The sequence below is a fragment of the Mus caroli genome, unplaced genomic scaffold (assembly GCF_978045245.1).
Source record: "Mus caroli unplaced genomic scaffold, Mus_caroli_1 scaffold_10, whole genome shotgun sequence".
In the NCBI taxonomy this organism is placed as follows: domain Eukaryota; kingdom Metazoa; phylum Chordata; class Mammalia; order Rodentia; family Muridae; genus Mus; species Mus caroli.
In genome coordinates this window covers 97,539,936-97,560,500 of record NW_028227265.1, presented here as the reverse complement: position 1 = coordinate 97,560,500, position 20,565 = coordinate 97,539,936, and the positions used below count along the sequence as shown (strand labels likewise).

The following is a 20,565-nucleotide window of genomic DNA, read 5'->3' as shown; positions in this document are numbered from 1 at the left end:
TGGGACAGTAGGGTTTGAGTCATGTTCCTTGTCTGGAGATAGGAAGGAAAGAGAGAGTCCTTGATATTGAGGGATGAGTTCTTTACTTTGAAAGGCTAATATCATCAACTGAGTTTGAAATTAGTACCCTGAGCTCTGGGTGTTTGACACTTCTTTGACAATGAACTTCTAAAATAAGCTCCCTACTGGAAATCAAAATCAAAGGAATGTCCTCAAGAGAAGCAAGATTTGGGAAAATAAACTTAATTAATTTGTACTCTAACATGACTCAGAATTATAGAAAGAAATAAGCTCTCAGGCTTGATGGGAAGAGCCAACGTTGGCTAAAATCCAGACTCCTGTAGAAATGGCTTAGAAGAAAAGGGTCCTCCTTTGCAAATGTGCTTGTAGTATAGCCTCTCCTAGTTACATACTTTTCTTCATGTATCAGAGAAATCATGCATACTGAGGCTTCTATGAGAATCAGGAAGGAGCCTGACCTCACAGAGGATAACCTGAGATTAAACCACCATCACATATGTGTTAAAAGTCGACAGTGAGATAGATCTTCCCTCCACCCTGTGATGGTTTCTATCTGAAGAGTCTCTCCAGCCTATATTTGGGTACCAGTTGTCTTCGCAAGGTTTTGTGATGTTCTGGGATCCTTGAAAGATAGGATCAAACAAATGCAACTAGGTCATCAGACCTCTGGGGTTTATAGTTGATGCCTCATTCTTACCTGGCTCTCGGGTTCACTGTGCTATGAAGAGATCCTGCTTCCACGAAGTGAATTGCTCACGATGCCACGCCTCTGAAATCTGCTGTACCCATAAACTAAAAATAAATCCTTCCTCATTCACTGTCCTTTCTTCCAGGTACTTTGTCACAGCAACACATAAGCTAATGAATACACTGTGCATTATAATCCCCCAGAATCTGGAACACCATTGTCATTTCCAATATTACTTACATTTCATCTCCCATTGGATAGTTTTAGTTGGAGAGTTTACAGCCCTTCTGTTGCAGATGTGTTCCCATATCTTCCCAAAGCAAAGAAAATCATGTCATCCTTTCATCACACTCACAGTTGGCTCTCATAAAATTCAGTGCTTACATCCCTTAATGACAGCTGCCCATCTAGAACCTAGTTTTTCTTAAAATAAAAAAAAAGTGTCAAGTGGGGCCAGCAGGATAGTCTCAACATTTTAAAAGGCTTGCATTCATTAGTTATGTTGAAATTATTTTACATCAGCATGTTTTCTACTATTTCCGTGACCCATTAAGTTCAGTCTAAGAACTAGTCAGATATCCTTTTGAGATTCTGAACCTCTAAACTGATTTTGTCTGGTGATTTTACACAAAAGAAAAAAACAATGAGACAAAGGTAAAGAAAGCTCCTTTAGGACAATAGTTAAGTGATTCAATGCCATTTTGTCAAGACTTTCCACTGGAATTTGGCCTCCATAAGTATTTGCTTTAGTGAGTTTTTAAAACCTAAGAGTTGTACACTCCTAATCCGATTATTTCTCTCAGACAATAAAAAAATAAAGAAGATCTAAAATGCTAACATTATAAAGCCTAATCTGGATGCTGAAAGATCATTTCAAGACACAAAGGTCAAGGAGCAAAAACTTAATTTCACAGAGGAATAAAGATAACTTATTGTGCAATCAATATGTGTGAGAGCCTGAATCAGACATTGGATAAATGGTCTTCATTTATTCTTCACTGCAAGGCTACAGGGGAGGGGTTTACATTCATCAAATGTATGAAAAATTAAACCCAGAGAAAATAAATGATTTCCAGGGTTGAAGAAGGACAGCAAAGGCAGCTCTCCAGTCATGTCTTCCTGACTCAAGTACCTCCTGTTTCATTGATGTAGGTTTTGTTGTGAGAACTAATCACCCACAGCATGAAAAATTCAAGTGACAGGGCCATTCCAGCTAGCTCAAAATCTCCTTAGCTTCCTAAGAATCTTGATGAATGGATGTAGGAGTTAAATAATTAATAACGCAACTGTTTTCTTGGATAAAACAAAAATGCTGGTGTTGCTATTGTCTGACTCTGAATCTTATATTAGAATATTTCAGATGTTAGATAACAGGAAAAGCACTCATCTCAAAACTCAGATCTTCTTCACTTACTTAGTCCCTGATTCATGGCTTGGCTGAAGACCTAGATCTCCTTTAGCTGGGTGTGGTTTTGTCTACATTTTGAGGAGACTCACTCAGTCCTCTGTACAGAACCTGTTCTTGACTGTTCCAAGTCCATTATAAGTCTCTGCAATCTGGAATAAGTACCGATTTTAAAATGCAATAGAGTTATACAAGAAGGACGGAGCCCCAGTGTGGTAACGCATGAGTCATGCTACTTTCTTCCTGGTAAGTTACAGTTATACAAGGTTAGGAAGTAGCAAAATATTTCCTGAATTGGTTATCATCTATAAGAGTTTTTCTAATTCTTTTTTTCCCCTTTGGTTTTTAAATCTAGTTAAATGTACAAGCAGGTTTTCATTAGATGTTCATTGCATCTATCTGATACCTTTAATTAACTTTAATTAGAAGTGTTAGCATATTGTGTTTTGGGTATATACCAATCTCTCTCTCTCTCCCTCTCCCTCTCCCTCTCCCTCTCCCTCTCCCTCTCCCTCTCCCTCTCCCTCTCCCTCTCCCTCCCTCTCCCTCTCCCTCTCCCTCTCCCTCTCCCTCTCCCTCTCCCTCTCCCTCTCCCTCTCCCTCTCCCTCTCTCTCTCTCTGTGTATGTGTGTCTGTTTCTCTCTGTCTCTCTGTGTGTGTGTCTGTCTCTCTATCTCTCTCTGTTTCTGTCTCTGTCTCTCTGTCTCTCTGTCTCTCTGTCTCTCTGTCTCTCTGTCTCTCTCTCTCTCTGTCTCTCTCTCTCTCTCTCTCTCTCTGTGTGTGTGTGTGTGTGTGTGTGTGTGTGTGTGTGTGTGTCAGTGTGCTTCCTAAGGGAGAAGGGATGGAAAGAGAGACTACTATATTGTCCTGTATGTTGGCATTAAAGTAGAGGATAGAGATGATAATTAATCCTTCTGAGTGAAGGGAAGATAACCTCTGTTAACTAAATGGTATGCAATGATCCTCACTCATGCTCGTCTCTGATGGGGTAGGAGTGACAATGTGATTTCCACATACATACATATAAACATACATACATACATACATACATACATACATACATACATACATATGACAATGGAGGATGGAGAGCACATCACCCAAATACTCTGAACAACTATATTTCTTCTCTAGATCAAGAGAAAGTCTAACACCGTCAATAAGACAAAAAGACCACCAACAGATTGGGAAAGGATCTTTAACTATCCTAAATCAGATAGGGGACTAATATCCAATATATATAAAGAACTCAAGAAGGTGGACTCCAGAAAATCAAATAACCCCGTTAAAAAATGGGGCTCAGAACTGAACAAAGAATTCTCACCTGAGGAATACCGAATGGCAGAGAAGCACCTGAAAAAATGTTCAACATCCTTAATCATCAGGGAAATGCAAATCAAAACAACCCTGAGATTCCACCTCACACCAGTCAGAATGGCTAAGATCAAAAATTCAGGTGACAGCAGATGCTGTCGAGGACGTGGAGAAAGAGGAACACTCCTTCATTGTTGGTGGGATTGCAAACTGGTACAACCACTCTGGAAATCAGTTTGGCGGTTCCTCAGAAAATTGGATATAATACTACCAGAGGATCCAGCAATACCTCTCCTGGGCATATATCAAGAAGATGTTCCAACCGGTAAAAACGACACATGCTCCACTATGTTCATAGCAGCCTTATTTATAATAGCCAGAAGCTGGAAAGAACCCAGATGCCCCTCAACAGAGGAATGGATACAGAAAATGTGGTACATTTACACAATGGAGTACTACTCAGCTATTAAAAGGAATGAAATTATGAAATTCCTAGGCAAATGGATGGATCTGGAGGGCATCATTCTGAGTGAGGTATCATATTCACAAAGGAACTCACACAATATGTACTCACTGAGAAGTGGATATTAGCCCAAAAACTTAGGATACCCAAGATATAAGATACAATTTGTTAAACGCATGAAACTCAAGAAGAATGAAGACCAAAGTGTGGACACTGTGCCCCTTCTTGGAATTGGGAACAAAACACCCATGGAAAGAGTTACAGAGATAAAGTTTGGAGCTGTGAAGAAAGGATGGACCATCTAAAGACTGCCATATCCAGGGATCCATCCCATAATCAGCTTCCAAAAGCTGACACCATTGCATACACTAGCAAGATTCTGCTGAAAGGACCCAGATATAGCTGTCTCTTGTGAGACAATGCCGGGGCCTAGCTGGATGCTCACAGCTATTGGATGGATCAGAGGGCCCCCAATGGAGGAGCTAGAGAAAGTACCCAAGGAGCTAAAGGGAACTGCAACCCCATAGGTGGATCATTATTATGAACTAACCAGTACCCTGGAGCTCTTGTCTCTAGCTGCATTTGTATCAAAAGATGGCCTAGTCAGCCATCACTGGAAAGAGAGGCCCATTGGACTTGCCAACTTTATATGCCCCAGTACAGGGGAATGCCAGGGTCAAGGGGTGGGGGTGGGTGGATGGGGGGCTGGGGGGGAGTGTATTGGGGACTTTTTGGATAGCATTGGAAATGTAATTGAGGAAATTACCTAATTAAAAAAAAAGATAGAAGTCTATAGCTACATGTGGCAATTATGCCCTTGAAATGTACTTGGGTGAGTTTGGATATATTATGAATACAAAATCCATAATGCATTTTAAATGCTTGCTAAGAAAAACTGTAGATGCTCTATATTATATGTTCTATATAATGTTCTATATTAATCATGTCTTAAGGTATAAATTTTGGATAAAATTGCATTTTAGAAATCTATCTACTACAAATTGATACTTATACATAGGGCTCTTTCTACTGCTCTTAACACACTCATCTGCCTCCTGGAGCAAAAATGGAAGGTAGCTGATAAAGAGGGGAAACAGAAAAGTGGGACATAATAGACGTATTTTGTGCCCTGTCTGTTATTCACAGATCTGAATGCATGCGGGTCATTCTATGACTGTGGAGGTATGGTTTGACACACATGTGTTACACTTAAAATGCTTCCAGAATGTGCAGCACCTCCAGAAACAATTCCCTTGCAAACCCCATCAAAAACTAAGATAGAACCAAATATCTAAATGAATTGGAGAATACAAAATATCTATACCTTCCTCACGATCCATCCCCAACCTTCTTCATTTTCTTCTTCTTTTTTATGTAAAAGAGAATTGTGGTGTTTGACAGCTTTGACAACTATTGCTTTCAGTATCCAAATTTGTCTTTTTATACTCCACAGGTGCTATTTCAGATCTCTCACTCCTCTTCCCGCCCACAGAAGAACTAATATGACTCTTTAAATTCTTAGCAGGGTGTTGGATAATCAAAATTCATGGCTATTCTCAAAAATCTCATTTAGTCAATAGTTTCAGTCAGCACAGCTAATACAGGAAGAAGCAAACTATTTTGGATTTCAGGTTATTTTCCATCTTGTATTCACCTTATGGTTGCTAAGTCATAGACCAGATGGTACACGGCTCTAGAACAGAAAAAAAAAATCACTCAAACTCAGTCATATGGGGCAAAGTTCAATTTCTCAGTTCTCCTGATTTCAAGAATGACATTATCTTTGGTGAATGTTTATGTTTAATTATGGTGTATATGTGGGGTGTGTGTGTGTGTATCTGTGTGTGTGTATCTGTGTGTGTCTGTGTGTGTGTCTGTGTGCATGCACAGGGGTATTTTCTTATGAGTATATGTATATCTGTATCCATGTGGGGATATGTGTGTGCATGTACGTGTGTGTGTGTGTGCATGTGCATGCATGAGTGTGTATGTGCACACAGATATGTGAGCACATGGGTATGAGTATGTCTATATAAGTACACCTGTCCAAGGAGGATAGAAAAGGCACTCTGATATGATTGTAAGAACAGTACAAGTTCTTAGGTGCTGATTCATCTTTCTAGTCCAGGAGCCACCATCTTATCAGCACATTGCATGGATTGATTATGAAGGTTAGCACATACAGAATGCAGGTCCTGGCCAATAAAAGGTTCTTACTGGAAGTTAGCTCCTCCTTCTTCCTCCTCCCTGGTTCAATCCACTGTGTAATCCAATGCCTACACAGTCACATTACCCCATTACCCCAAAAATCTTTACCAATAACAATGGAACAATGGATGGAAGCAGGGTCTTGCACATGCTAAGCATATGCTCTAACACAGAATGTCATCCCCAATCCATATGCCTATTCTCTTCTTAGAAGGCTGTGATTAGAAAACTGCTAGGCACAGCTCACAACAGCTATTCTTCAGGTTGTATGAAATTACTTAATCTTCACACTCAGACAAATGATGGATCTTGCATAGAATCAAATTACAGCACTTTCCAAGGTTGAGTTTTACATTTGCTAATCTTCACCAAGAGCTGCCAGCATCCTGACTTGCTGAGGCTGAGAAGGAACAGCAAGGAAGGAGAGAATCCCTTGCTCCCTGGAGCTAGCAGGGGTGCCAACAAACAAAGCAGGGGCAGCCTGAATTACTCAAGCATGGTGCCTCCAGTCCCTCCTCTCACAAGACCTAACCTGTTAATCAATATTTTTTCTACACTCAGCTTGAGAGAGCAGAATTCAATACATTCCGACCTACAACACAGTTCTGACTTTTTCTCTCCCTTTCTTCTCTATCACAAACTGTCCTGTGGAATTTTTTTCTTGTCTATGATTTTGGGATTTTGAATTCACTCTCCTGCTTATAGCAGCTGCTCATCAGAGGCTTATGAAGATCCAATCCACATATTAGACACAGCACTCAGTGTATTTTAACTCTCTGCATGGCCTAAGTATGAATGTATTTCTTCTACTAATTTTTAAGCTGATCTATTTGGTTAGAATTTGTTGAATCTCTTATTTTGTGACATTTATCTTTAGATTATAATATCATCTATAAACCATTAATTTAACATTTTCTCCAGCAAAAATCCCACTTACAACCTACCTCTCAGCCTTTCTATCCCTCTCCCTAGCCCCTTTCACTCCCTATTTCTTTTATAACCCTTCTCTGACAGGCAAAGCAATGCCTTAACATAAGGAATTTCCAGTTTTGCTTTGATGGGAGCTGTCCAGCCAAAGGACTGATTCAAAGTCAGTGTAGACCATGAGCTCCTGGTCTCAGACCACGTTCGACTCTTTTGTTCCTGGTTGTATATTGGCATCCATCTTATTGAGGAAATGTTGCACATGTCTGATGAAGCACAAACAAGTTATTGGGACAGTTGTCCATTTTTACAAAGAAGGTAGGAATCTTTGCAATCCCGGTGCACAGTTAGGAGGCAGAAAACACTATAGAATATAGATATTAAGATGTAATGAAAAGAATTAAAACTATGCAGTGGTCAGTGACACACATAACAAGGGATAACCACCCCACAGAATAGGTCAAACAGGAAGAATTTAATGTATTCAACCTCACTAAAGATTTCCTGGGAACTCTTTATTATACTTGTCATCACTATGAAGGCAGAAACTGCTCTATTTTATGAAACATAGACTGGAGAAATCTATGTATATGTATATATTGCTGTTTGAGTGAAGCTACTTCTTTTCCTTGAATGAGAATTATGCACGCTTTCTAACAACGTGAAACATTTTCAGCGTGTCTATTTTACCCTAAGAAATCATAAAATCTACATTACAAAGGGATATAACCTTCCTGTACCCTCACTGTGTAGTAAAACTTTATTAGTCTACCTGTTGCTCACTTTGCCATAAAATCGATGCACCATGTGAGACAGTTTCTTCTCCCCAAGTCACTTCACTGTGCTCATATGAAACGTAGAGTTTAATGGAGTATTGGTCCAAATCCAGAGTTAGGGATCTTCTCCACTGCAATGATTAAAACTGTATTTGGGCAGCAAGAGTAGAAATAAGTCAAGAAACATCATATAGTATTTTATATGATTTCATTTCCTTATGTACATTAAAAACATAGGAACCAATACAGTAATGTATGCTATTTGCCAGATAGTAGGGTATTGTTGCTCAGCTGTACCAGAGGAAAATTGTCAGAGCCAAAGGAAGGAAAGTAACTTATCATAATCACAGCACCCAGTAACTATGTCTTCATAACCCCAGAGGCAAGGGTTCCAGCCTTTTGGGATTTTATTACATTACCTAACTAATATCCTTTTCACTTATTAATGCTAAACTTTCTGACGTTCATTCTTGCCAAAGCCCCACCCTTCAGTGCCATGTTTGAATAACGTGTTCACTGTGTGTAATAATTGCTCTGAAGGCAGAAACTGTTCTATTTGATGAAAATATACAGGAAAAATGCTCAAAAAAATATGTGTATATTGATGGTGGAAGAAATCTACTCTTATTCTTTGAATGAAAACAGATTCACTTGAGAGAGACGGAAGCCAGAGGAGAGGGGAGACTGCATGCCAGTCTGTTCCAGCTGCTTCTTTATTTCTGTTTACACTTCAACAAGTCAGAGAAATATTTTGGTATGCTGTAATTCTTGTCCATACATCTCTATCTTATCTTTGGTATATAGTAACTTATCTCCCCATCCCAAAATTAATAACATAATTAACTCACAAACATTTCCTAATTTAAGTAATTTCAGAATCATTACTCATGTTGTAATACCTAGATATCACAATTAAGAATTACCATTTTTAATGTAAGCTTTGAAATGGATCAAAGCTTGCCTCTGGCCCATCATCTACACCTCAATTCATCTATGCTATTTTTTTCCTTGTATCATACATTTTCTACTGAATCCTAAGACTATAGAAATTTTTCTCTGACCGTGGATGTTTTTGGTTACCTACTATTAATTTAAGCAGGGCTCAAACATAACAATGGTTGCTTGATCACAGAAAAGGAAGATGAAAAGGAAGGGCTATAGAAACAGAAGTCCTAAGTAGATTCTAATTCTGAGGTTGCATTACATAAATGCTGCATGAATGTAAGTCCCAGACTTTCTCTCTCCTTTTTTTTCATGAATGTATTTATTCATGTTACATCCCTATTGCAACCCTGCTTTCCTCCCAGTCCTCCCCTCACACAGCTATTCATTCCATCCTCCCATTATCATCTCCTCTCCTCTGAGGAGGAGGAGCCTCCCTTGGGTATCACCCCACCCTGACACAACAGTCACTGCAGGATTAGGCACATCCTCTCCCACTGAGGCCAGACAAGACAGCCTTGTTAGGGAAATCGGATCCACAGGGAGGCAACAGAGTCAGGGACAGATCCAACTCCACTGGTTTGGGGACCTGCATGAAGAGCAAACTGCACATCTGCTATATATGTATGGGGACCTAGGTCCAGCCCATGCTCACCCTGTGGTTGGTGGTATAGTGTCTGGGAGCCCCCAGTGGTCAAGGTTAGTTTACTCTGTTGGTCTTCCTGTGGAGTTCTGATCCCCTTTGGGTCTCCAGCCTTTCTTTTAATTGTAGATGGACAGAAATGATGTGCTGGGATTGCTGTTGAATGACGTTACTGCTGGTAAACAATGCCATCGAAAATCATCACTGGGCCCTGTAGCTGAGGCTTGAGTTGGTAACATTTGTGCATTGAATTCAACCATGACATTTTGTGGTCTTAGCAAATGTGTGAGAGGGAAACCCTCCAAGCCTGTATCATCCACCTACACACTGGGCACCAGCTCGACGTTGGCCAAAGGCCAAGCTGGAAAATGATGCGAACCTTAATTTCTAAAGTTAATGACCTAAAATGGTTGGAGTAAATGTAGCAATTGTTGGCAAATTGTTTGACAGAGTCAGGGGATGGAGGGAGAGGCAGTGGGTATCAAAAAAATTATACCTTTTAAATAACCATCTTCAGTCCCTAACTCTGGTACTTTGTGTGTGTGTGTGTGTGTGTGTGAGTGAGAGAGAGAGAGAGAGACAGAGAGAGAGAGAGAGAGAGAGAGAGAGAGAGAGAGAGAGAGAGAGTGAGAGACAGAGATCCACCCTGTTCTGTCTGCTAGACAGAAGATAAGGTTTGGTTTTATGTCATACTATCCTTTTGATCAACATGCTCCCTATATTCCTTTGTAATCTGCTGTACTCTCCTGCCTACTCTGGATAAAAAAGGAGACTTTGATGGCAAGGAAAACATGCTCATTTTGTTCCTCATCCCAGGGGAAGTAGCACTGCGGGTCTCGGCCGTGTTTGGCAATCTCTTTCCCCACATCAATTTATCAGAACAGGTTTCCTAGCACGACAGTGACACTGCTTGCATTTCCCCAGCAAATTTATCAGCTCCTGTCATTATAAATCTGAATTTGGATATTTTTAGCCAGACTGGGAAGAGAACATCTCTCTGGAGGCTCAATGTCAATGCCGCTATGTGAATCAGCCGGGATGGGGTGCTGCGATCTCTCTGTCTTTGTGGTTTTTTTTTTTTTTTTTTTTTTTTTTTTTTTTCAAGAACAGGAATGGACCTCGGGCTCTCTGCCAGAACCACTTTGGAGGCTGCCTCAGCTCATGGAGCCAGAGTGGCACTGACTCCGTTTGACAATGCTGTGCAGCACACTGCTGAATCACTGCTCAGAGATTCCCTGATGGAGGCTCACTCAGGTGAAGAGGGCCCTCTGAGGGAAGATGAAGAGGCCTCAGAGTGAGAATGAAGTGTACAAGGAAAACATACACCTCCGGCAGGAAAAGCCAGCCCAAATGCACTCCAGGCTTTAGATCTCTGGTTTTTAATAGGGATGGCTTCAACTTTCTCAATGAGCAGAAGAAGAGCGAAAATACTGAATCTCTCTAACCTAACAAAGGAGAAGAATATTACCGTAAAGCTAATAAGGAGAGGAACTGTCACTCCCCGCAACTCATCCCGTCATCCTTAACACAATCATTCTCTATGACTCAGAGGAGAGGTGGCGGTTCAACACAAGTTAGTTTGAGTTCCCACAATATCTTTTCTTCACATTTGTTTTGGTTACTCACAGTCATTCAAACACTTGACTGACCCTCCACAAGAATAAATACCCAAGGCTGATAAGGTGAACTCAAATTTACAAGGCAGGCAAAACACACAGCCTGCTTTCTCTCTCTCTCTCTCTCTCTCTCTCTCTCTCTCTCTCTCTCTCTCTCTCTCTCTCTCTCTCTCTCTCTCTCTCTCTCTCTCTTCTCCCGTGATGTGGAAGCCATATGCTGCAAGTAAGAAAAACATACTGTGTAATTTAGGGTTTAGCTTACACAGGATGGAAAGGGATTAACCCTAGTTAGTCAGAAGGAGTAGGCAGAGGGAGGAGGGAGAGGAAGAGAAGGGAGGTGGGTGAGAGGAGGAAATGATGGAGAAAACGAAGGAAAGAAAAAAAAAGGCTTAATCCTGAATATTAGAGATGTTGATGAGTGTCCTGGCTTTGTTCATTTAAAAGGAAGGCAGGTGCCAGGTGGAGTGTGAGGAGCTCTTTTATTATTGCACTGTCACTTGGCCAAATTACTGATTTCTTGACCTAGTCCCCAGGGAGAAATGGCTGTGGAAAGCTGTCTCCTTGCTAGTTAATAAGTCTAGGAAAGAGTTCTCACTTCAGTTTTGTACTTTTTTTCGCGATGTTAAATTCCCCCAGTGGTATGGTTTGCTTTGAGAACAGGAAGTCTAAAGGTTAAACTATTAAGAGACAGGGGAATTTTTTTTTTTTCAAAGATGATGGAAAGGATCCCTCACCAGCAGGTTTCTGTGGCTCTTAATTCTTACTCTACATTTTCTATGATGGTGCTGCAAGATCATGCTATGTTTCTGTCCTGAGTTTTCCACAGTGATGTGGAATGGGCTATACTGTCTGTTTTCCATTCTAAGCTCATATCCACTCAAGGATCACTGGTATACACTGTCCAGAAATCAGCGACAGGGTGGTAGTGAAGGCAGGGCTAGATGTAAAGATATGGGATATTAGATAAGGAACATTGTTGTTAAAGAATAGTGTAATAGCTGGGCTTGTGGGTACACACCTATAACCCCAGTACTTGGGAGGCATAGACAGGCAGATTTATGAATATGATACTACCAGAGTCTACAAAGTGAGTTCCACAATAACCAGGGCCACATAAAGAAAACCTGCCTTGAAAAACCCAAAAAGTTGGGAAGCAGAGTATGGCTTGTGGTTAAGGTAAATGAAGAGTAACAGGAGACTTCCAGCCTTTTTGAGCAAACAGATTGATGTTAAAAGACATGGGAAAACAATCACATAATTTGGGAGATAGTATGGATAGAGATAACTACAGTCCATAGACTTTATCAGACTGCTAGAAAAGTATATGCCACATGGTCCAGACACAAGACTAAAGTCAAACTAAAATGTTCTAAGTATTAGAAATTACTCAAAGGAAGAGGTGCCGATAAATGGAAAGGTTTCAGGAGAAACACAGAGCAGTGTGTTTTAGAGACTCAACGAAGGGTTGATTCTCTAAATAAATTCTTCTCAATAAAGAAGAGCCCAGCAAATTGGAAATGCTGGCTTTGGAACTATGGAAAGGGTCTTGCCGATCAATGATTGCACTTAGCCAGCAATGGAGCACACCATACTAACTGTCTTAAAAGAGGAGAGGCTGCGATGATCCAATAATGTAGAAAGGTATTTTGAAAATGTTTAGCTTAAGAGGGCAAAATAATCATGGTGACATCTAGAATGGGATATGTATTTAGAGAGGAATTATCAACAATCCGTATCTCAGTTTCTTCATCTATAAAACAAGTGTTGATCATGGGACTTAACTCATGAATTTGTTGTTGGCACTGAAAAAACTTATATATGTGAGATGCTTAATTCACTTTTGACATATGAGAAACATTTTAAGCATTATCTATGAATATTTACACTACCACATTGCACCGTCATTGTCAGATCTGAGTTATAATCCTTATAACACTCTACTGTAACAATTTTTACATGTCTTCTTTCTTAATCTGCAATACGTAATAATTAAGCAAATACCTGTTGCTTAAACTTGCACTGAAAAACCCTAAATATGAATTTTAACACTAGAAGGAGTCCTTTGAATTTAGCAGAAAGGCCAAGTGCTGTCAAGAATTTCAACTCAGACTTGATATCTCCCCATTTCATGTTACTGCTCAGGAATGGGGCTTTTGACTTTTTTTTTTTAATTTTTAATATTTTTATTACATATTTTCCTCAATTACATTTCCAATGCTATCCCAAAAGTCCCCCATAGCGCCCCCCACTTCCCTACCCACCCATTCCCATTCTTTTGGCCCTGGCATTCCCCTATATTGGGGCATATAAAGTTTGCAAGTCCAATGGGCCTCTCTTTCCATTGATGGCCGACTAGGCCATCTTTCCATACATATGCCGCTAGAGACAAGAGCTCTGGGGTTCTGGTTAGTACATCATGTTGTTCCAACATAGGGTTGCAGATCCCTTTAGCTCCTTGGTTACTTTCTCTAGCTTCTCCATTGGGAGCCCTGTGATACATCCAATAGCTGACTGTGAACATCCACTCCTGTGTTTGCTAGGCCCCGGCATCATCTCACAAGAGACAGCTATATTTGGGTCCTTTCAGCAAAATCTTGCTAGTGTATGCAATGGTGTCAGCGTTTAGAAGCTGATTATGGGATGGATCCCTTCTCTCAAAAAGCCAACAGGATCTGGTGCAATGACTCAGTGGGTAAAGTCTTTGCTGCATAAGAATAAGGATATAAATTCAGATATCTGACCCTTTTTTAAAAGTCAAAAGCCCAGGGCTGAGTCATTGCACCAGATCCTGTTGGCTTTTTGAGAGAAAGTCACACATAGTATAGGCTGACTAGAACTTTCTAGGTAGCCAAGGCTGACATGTATCTTCTGGTCTCCATGGGGGTTCAAATACATGCCCACAAGGGGGCATGGGCACATGCATTGATATATATAAATAAAAATAAATTTATTAAAAATAAACATTGTTTTCAAAAAAAAAAAGAAAAAAAAAAAAGAATTTCAACTCAGTTTTGACCTTGCCTCAGGTTGGTCATTGATACCATACCCTGCTAGGGCAGGGAAACATCTCATCGTGGCATGATTCACCATTCGGGCGGCCAAGTCACCTCTTATTTAGATTTATGAATGTCATATTCTTTATTGAGTCTCAGAAGAGTTCTAATCAGAAAGATTCCAAACAGGTTCCAGCCATCTCATTAGTACACAGGAAATTGGATAAAGAACATAACCTCTGAAATCCTCCCTTCATGATTGATCTTTGGGAAATTAGCCCTCCATGGCTTAGATCATTCTACAGATTATAAACATGCCCAGTAAATATGACCTCCATCTAGGCTTGCCTAGCAACAGCAGTGGCATTTGGCTGCAGATAAAATGCCTGCCACAAGCCAAACAGCTGGAGCAGGTGCTATAAATCAATGCGGGATAGTTCTGTTTCCCTTTTCCAGTGGGACTTAAAGCCTTCCAAGTAGATTATCTGCATAGATTTCAGGGTGGCAATGTGGCATTATGAGCACACAGCTCCCACATCCATTTTCCTTCCATTTACTCAAATGTCAGACTTGTTGAGCAAGAAAACTACATTGTTCAATAAGAAAAATCTCTAAATTAAAGTGCAAGGTACACTCAATAAAATCAGCATTTAAGGAAAGTAAAAAAAAAAATACAAAAAGAAGTAAAGGAAGTAAAGGATGGGCTGCTTAGTCAAACGAGTCTATAGTTCCTTGATAGAAAGAATATGTTATGCAGAATACATGTGTGTACATATGAATGCATATACATTTCAGTTGCCCATACAATTTCTTATAAACATTCAGTATATAATACTATATGTCAATCAAAGGACATGAAATATGTCTTTAAAGGAGTTCAGAGTTTCCAAGTCATCTCACTGAATTAATCAATATTAATGTCTTTGTTATGTAGCTTGTGAAATGTTGAACGGACATAGACACACTGGTGTTAGGAGGGCAGAGTTCAATTGGACTTTAAAGACTATGAAAGGTAGCTGGGTGTGGTGGTGGGTGCATGCCTTTAATCCCAGCACTTGGGAGGCAGAGGGATGCAGATATTTGAGTTCAAGGCCAGCCTGGTCTACAAAATGAGTTCCAGGACAGCCAAGGCTATACAGAGAAACCCTGTCTCAAAAAAAAAAAAAAAAAAAAAAAAAAAAGAGAAAAGAAAAAGAAAAAAAAAAACCAAACAAACAGACAAAAAAAAAAAAAAGACAAAAAAACCAAGACTATCAAAGGTATCTTCTAGCTCTAGGACTACATCTTCCATTCTCCAATCATTGCTGGCCTGTGTAGTAGAGAACAGCTAACTAACAGAAAGAAAATGAATAGTACAGTTAAGTGTAAAGTTATAGTCAAGGCTCTGCTCTAACGTATTCATATTCTCTTAGTGCAGCGGTTCCCCAGCTCCCAAATGATGCTACCTTTACTACAGCTCTTCACATTGTGCTGACGTCCAACCATTGTTGTTCTTGATGCTAGTGTGTGACTGTAATTTTGCTACTGTTGTGAATTGTAATGTAGATATCTATGTTTTCTGATGGTCTTAGGCAGCCCCTGTGAAAGGTTATTTGATCCCCAAAGGTGTCACGACCTACAGGTTGAGAACCTCTATTTTAGGGGAAAAAAGTTCAAACCATTGTACAAAGTTCGTGCACAATTAAAGTAATCTGTGTTTGATCACTATTCTAACTGCAGAGGAGCTATATGGCACAGAGGAAACTGGTTATGTTTCTACCCCAAATTGAACAATTATGTCTTATCCTCCTCTTCATTTAAGTGGGAGGAAAAAATTCTGTGTACATTTGGATGGGGCATGCTATAAGCACATACATCTGTGTTGAAAGGTCAATAAGTCCTAAACTGTGCTTGTTTCTGCTCTTATACAGGGGCTACATCCTCAAGAGGGGGCAAATTTTTCTAATCTTCATGATGACACCTTGGAGAGTAGTGGTGTCACCCCGAACGCCTGACTTTTGGAGTTGATTTCATCATGAACCAAAGATAACTGTGTTTGCACAGGGCCAAGTACATCACAGATATTCCCTAAACCCAGCTGTGGCTCCTGCCAGATTTCAAAACCCAGCCATTTGATTTTTCAATACAAGTTAGACATGAGAATCACCTTTGTAAAAATTCACATGACTGACTTCTACAGTTTTTTTGTAGATATTTTTGTACAGAAATCTCTGTTAAATCCTAGGACGAAGATCAACAAGCAGGAACCTCTGTACATATGCCTCCATTACTTTTCTCTGTGGCGGTGATCAAGTACTTGCCATGGAGCCACTTGGAGGAAGAATGATTTGGGAGTGCAGGCTACTGTGACAAGGGAAGCCTGGCAGCTGGATATGTGGAGCCTAAGGCTGCTCGCTTACATCTCAGAGAGCCAGGGTAGAGAAGGGAACAGTGCTATTCAGCTGGTTCTCCTTTTTACTCAGCCTTTGACTCTAGCTCACTGGATAGTGCTGCCCATATTCTGCATGGGTTCTCATTTCCCAACTATTACTCTCTGTAAACACACATGTAAACACACACACACACCCCACACACATACCACACACACACACACACTAAATCACCATAATACATTGTGTATGTTGATGTCTCACAGTCATATAGACTTAGTCTCTTTCTTCTCTTTGTATTCTTTTCTCACCTACAGTCTAGGTTAATACAATAATAATAAATGGGAGGAAATCAGGCTGGGCATATGCACTGATGCAAAGAGCTGTTATAATCTAGGGAACGATAGAAACAGCCAATAAAACTGGATTTAATAAGGAGGAAATGGTGCCAGACAAACCTGATGAATTGTCTGGATGATTATAAAGCGCTGGAGAAGAACAACACATCATGAATGCAGTCATTTGGAGATGAGGACACCGTGTGCATGGAACACACTGGACGAGAGACATGGGGCAAAGAACACAGACAGATAGAAGGAAATGGTACCAATTTGTTGGGGGGCTTAAGAGAACTTACACAGACGTCTGTTTAAGTCATGCATTTCTGTTTATTCATCCTCATTAATGATCTGGAGAACACAGTAAACAGTGTGCTAATGAAATCAGCAGATGACAGTGTGCTAGGGTATGTTGCAAAACATCAGTGGAGACGCAGAAATAATACAGATGGTCGGAGAGGAGTTACAGATCTTGGGATCAAATAGCAAAATGCAAGTAAGATTGGGAAGAGGCCAGCTTCCCACACCAAGAGAAAAAAATAATGAAAACACAGATCTAAGCAAGAAGGGGGTAAAACATAGAGCAGCCACTTAAGAGAGACTGGTTGAAAGAGAACAGGGCCTAGATTCTGCCCCATTCATGAGAGTTTGTCCTTCAAAAGGACAACCCTAGTGGCATATTATTTTGAACCACAGAGGGAAAAGACATAAGAGTAAAAATAAAAGTGTAAATACAGCTCTTAATTCTCAAGTGGTTGCACCTGGAATATTGCTTTTGGTACAAGGGAATCTCCACCAGAAAACCTGGAACAAATTGAGAGGAAAAGAGCAGAGAGATGAGTAACAGAGAACTTGTTATAACAGAAGATTAGAGAAGCAAAGCAGAGCTCACTTGGCTAAAAGACCCAGAGGAAATCCCAGCGACAGTCTATAAACTCTGGAAATAAAGAAAGGAAGCCATGGACGCCGAAGTTGAGCCATCAGAATGAAAAAGAACACATTAAGTTAAAAGTAGAATGTAGCCTGGATACTAGGGAATAAATCCAAGTACTTCAACCAAGGAGGCAGTGTCATGAATTGTTCCGGGGAAGCCAGAGGATGGAGTTCAAATATTACTTAGAGTCAGAAGCTTAGAATGATAGAGAATATTTGCTCTAAGCAAAGAGGACCTCAGGGGATGTTGCTTAATCCATCTCTTGCTCTCTCCGCTAGAGAATACATCTAAATCATGTCTGGGCATGCTAGTTCCAAAGAATTCAAGACAAGAACCATGCTGGAAAAGGACTAGGTATTTTACTGCAGGGGTTTTGATAAGTTACCTTTGTGCTGAAGCATATAAAAAACTAATTCATGATTTGGCTATGACTAAATGTTGATCTGAAACCCCTCAGTTAAGTACTCCAAATAGCAGGTAACTATGAGAGAAAGAATAGAAGATCTTAATATAACACAGCTGCTATATGAACCGCTTGGTTGGTTCATTACTTTGTGTGTAAATGATTGAGCCCTTACATCAGTACATTAATCTCTCAGTAGAACATCACCATTTGCCTATACAGAGCAGGGATACCGATGTGGTACACAGATGTGGTCACATGAGTGGTTTCGTGGAAACTGTCTGTGAGCACTTGCATTTATTTACTCTTTCTTCTTACTGATAGAAGAAGTACAATGGGACAGTGTTAGGACAACACAAACACTGAAACGGAGTAGGGGCATGTGAGAAAGACTTTGTTTCACCTCTGTCACTAACTTAGATGTTAGGAATTAAGATCTGGTTCTAGCATTGATGCTGACATTGTATCTTATCAGCTCTGCCTCCCCAGCAAACCAACTTCTCTGTACATTAATACTTCAACCTGTAAACCAAAGACAATATTCTATTCTATATTACCTATGATTTTGGGGATAATTAAGTGAGCAATGCAAAATACATTTGTCAAACTGCCTAACATAGAATGTATCATAATACCACAGTAATTTTCAGATCACAAAGTTTCCATATTTGTGAACCGAAGTGTTGGATGGGATCTATATAAGCCTTTGCCTGTGTGTTCAGAACTATTCTTGTACTGAGAATCTCTCATTAGTCTAGGGCTGTGGTCCCAACCTTCTTAATACTGTGACCATTTCACACAGCTCCTCATGTTGTGGTGACTCCCAAACACAAAATTATTTTTGTTATTACTTTGTAACTATAATTTTGCTACTGTTATGAATCATAATGTAAATATCTGTGTTTCCTGATGGTCTTAGGTGACTCCTGTGAAAGGGTCATTTGATTGGCCCCACCCTCAACCCCCATAGGAGTCACAACTCCTAGGCAGAGGTCCACTGGTCTAGAAAAACGAAATTATAAATGAGATAAAAAAAATGAATAAATGTCACTATATGTAATGTTAAAATGCAGATTCCAGATGTTTTTAAAAATGCAAACAATACAAGCCTCTTCCGGTCAGAAAAGCACCTGAGCAGCTGGGGCGCAGGGTCTGCTGACACTCGCCAACTGCCCACAACACCCACCACAGGATCTTAAGACTTCTGGTGAGGGGAGCACAGCTTCTGCTCCAATCCAATTGCGCGGGACCTGAGACTGCATTAGGTAGGGAAGCAGAAACCAGCCTGAGTAGGGCCACAGGCCTCACCCGGCCGGATCAGCGCCAGGGTAGTGGGAGCGCAGGGTTGCCTGACACCCGCCAGCTACCCACGACCCCCGCCGCAGGATTTTGGGACTGCTGGTGAGTGGAACACAGCTTCTGCTCCAGTCCAATCACGCGGGACCTGAGACTGCTCTGGTTGGGGAGAGAGAAATCCGGCCCACACAGGGCCACAACCCTCTTCCGGTCAGAAAAGCACCTGAGCAGCTGGGGCGCAGGGTCTGCTGACACTCGCCAACTGCCCACAACACCCGCCACAGGATCTTAAGACTTCTGGTGAGGGGAGCACAGCTTCTGCTCCAATCCAATCGCGCGGGACCTGAGACTGCATTAGTTAGGGAAGCAGAAACCGGCCTGAGTAGGGCCACAGGCCTCACCCGGCCGGATCAGCGCCAGGGTAGCGGGAGCGCAGGGTTGCCTGACACCCGCCAGCTACCCACGACCCCCACCGCAGGATTTTGGGACTGCTGGTGAGTGGAACACAGCTTCTGCTCCAATCTTTAAATAGTGACAATGATAACAACTAACCCCAGAGATTACCAGATGGCGAAAGGTAAACGTAATAATCTTACTAACAGAAACCAAGACCACTCACCATCATCAGAACCCAGCACCCCCACTTCACCCAGTCCAGGGCACCCCAACACACCGGAAAAGCTAGACACGGATTTAAAAGCATATCTCCTGATGATGATAGAGGACTTCAAGAAGGACGTTAATAACACACTTAAAGAAATGCAGGAGAACACTGCTAAAAAGGAAGAAGACAATAAAGAGGAAGCACAAAAATCCCTTAAAGAATTGCAGGAGAACACTGCTAAAGAGTTACAAATCCTTAAAGAAAAACATGATAACATAATCAAACAGGTAGAAGTCCTTACAGAAAAACAGGAAAACACATCCAAACAGATGATGGAAATGAACAAAACCATACTAGACCTAAAAAGGGAAGTAGACACAATAAAGAAAACCCAAAATGAGGCAACACTGGAGATAGAAACCCTAGGAAAGAAATCTGGAACCATAGATGCAAGCATCAGCAACAGAATACAAGAGATGGAAGAGAGAATCTCAGGTGCAGAAGATTCCATAGAGAACATCGGCACAACAATCAAGGAAAATGGAAAATGCAAAAAGATCCTAACTCAAAACATCCAAGAAATACAGGACATAATGAGAAGACCAAACCTACGGATAATAGGAGTGGA

At 40.7% G+C, this 20,565-nt stretch overlaps 1 long non-coding RNA gene across 2 annotated transcripts in view; it reads right to left on the bottom strand.

Annotated features, from left to right (window-relative positions):
* Positions 1 to 759: 759 nt before the first annotated feature.
* Positions 760 to 20,565, bottom strand: part of LOC115031749 (uncharacterized) — a 90,090-nt gene continuing 70,284 nt past the window's right edge. The window contains exons 3-6 of one of the 2 annotated variants that reach the window (XR_003837410.2): positions 7,796 to 7,945; positions 5,216 to 5,584; positions 2,124 to 2,266; positions 760 to 1,132 (exon numbers count right to left, since the gene is read on the bottom strand). This is a non-coding gene — a long non-coding RNA (uncharacterized LOC115031749). The remainder of the gene's footprint in view (positions 1,133 to 2,123; positions 2,267 to 5,215; positions 5,585 to 7,795; positions 7,946 to 20,565) is intronic. The other variant, XR_003837411.2, reaches the window with a different exon arrangement.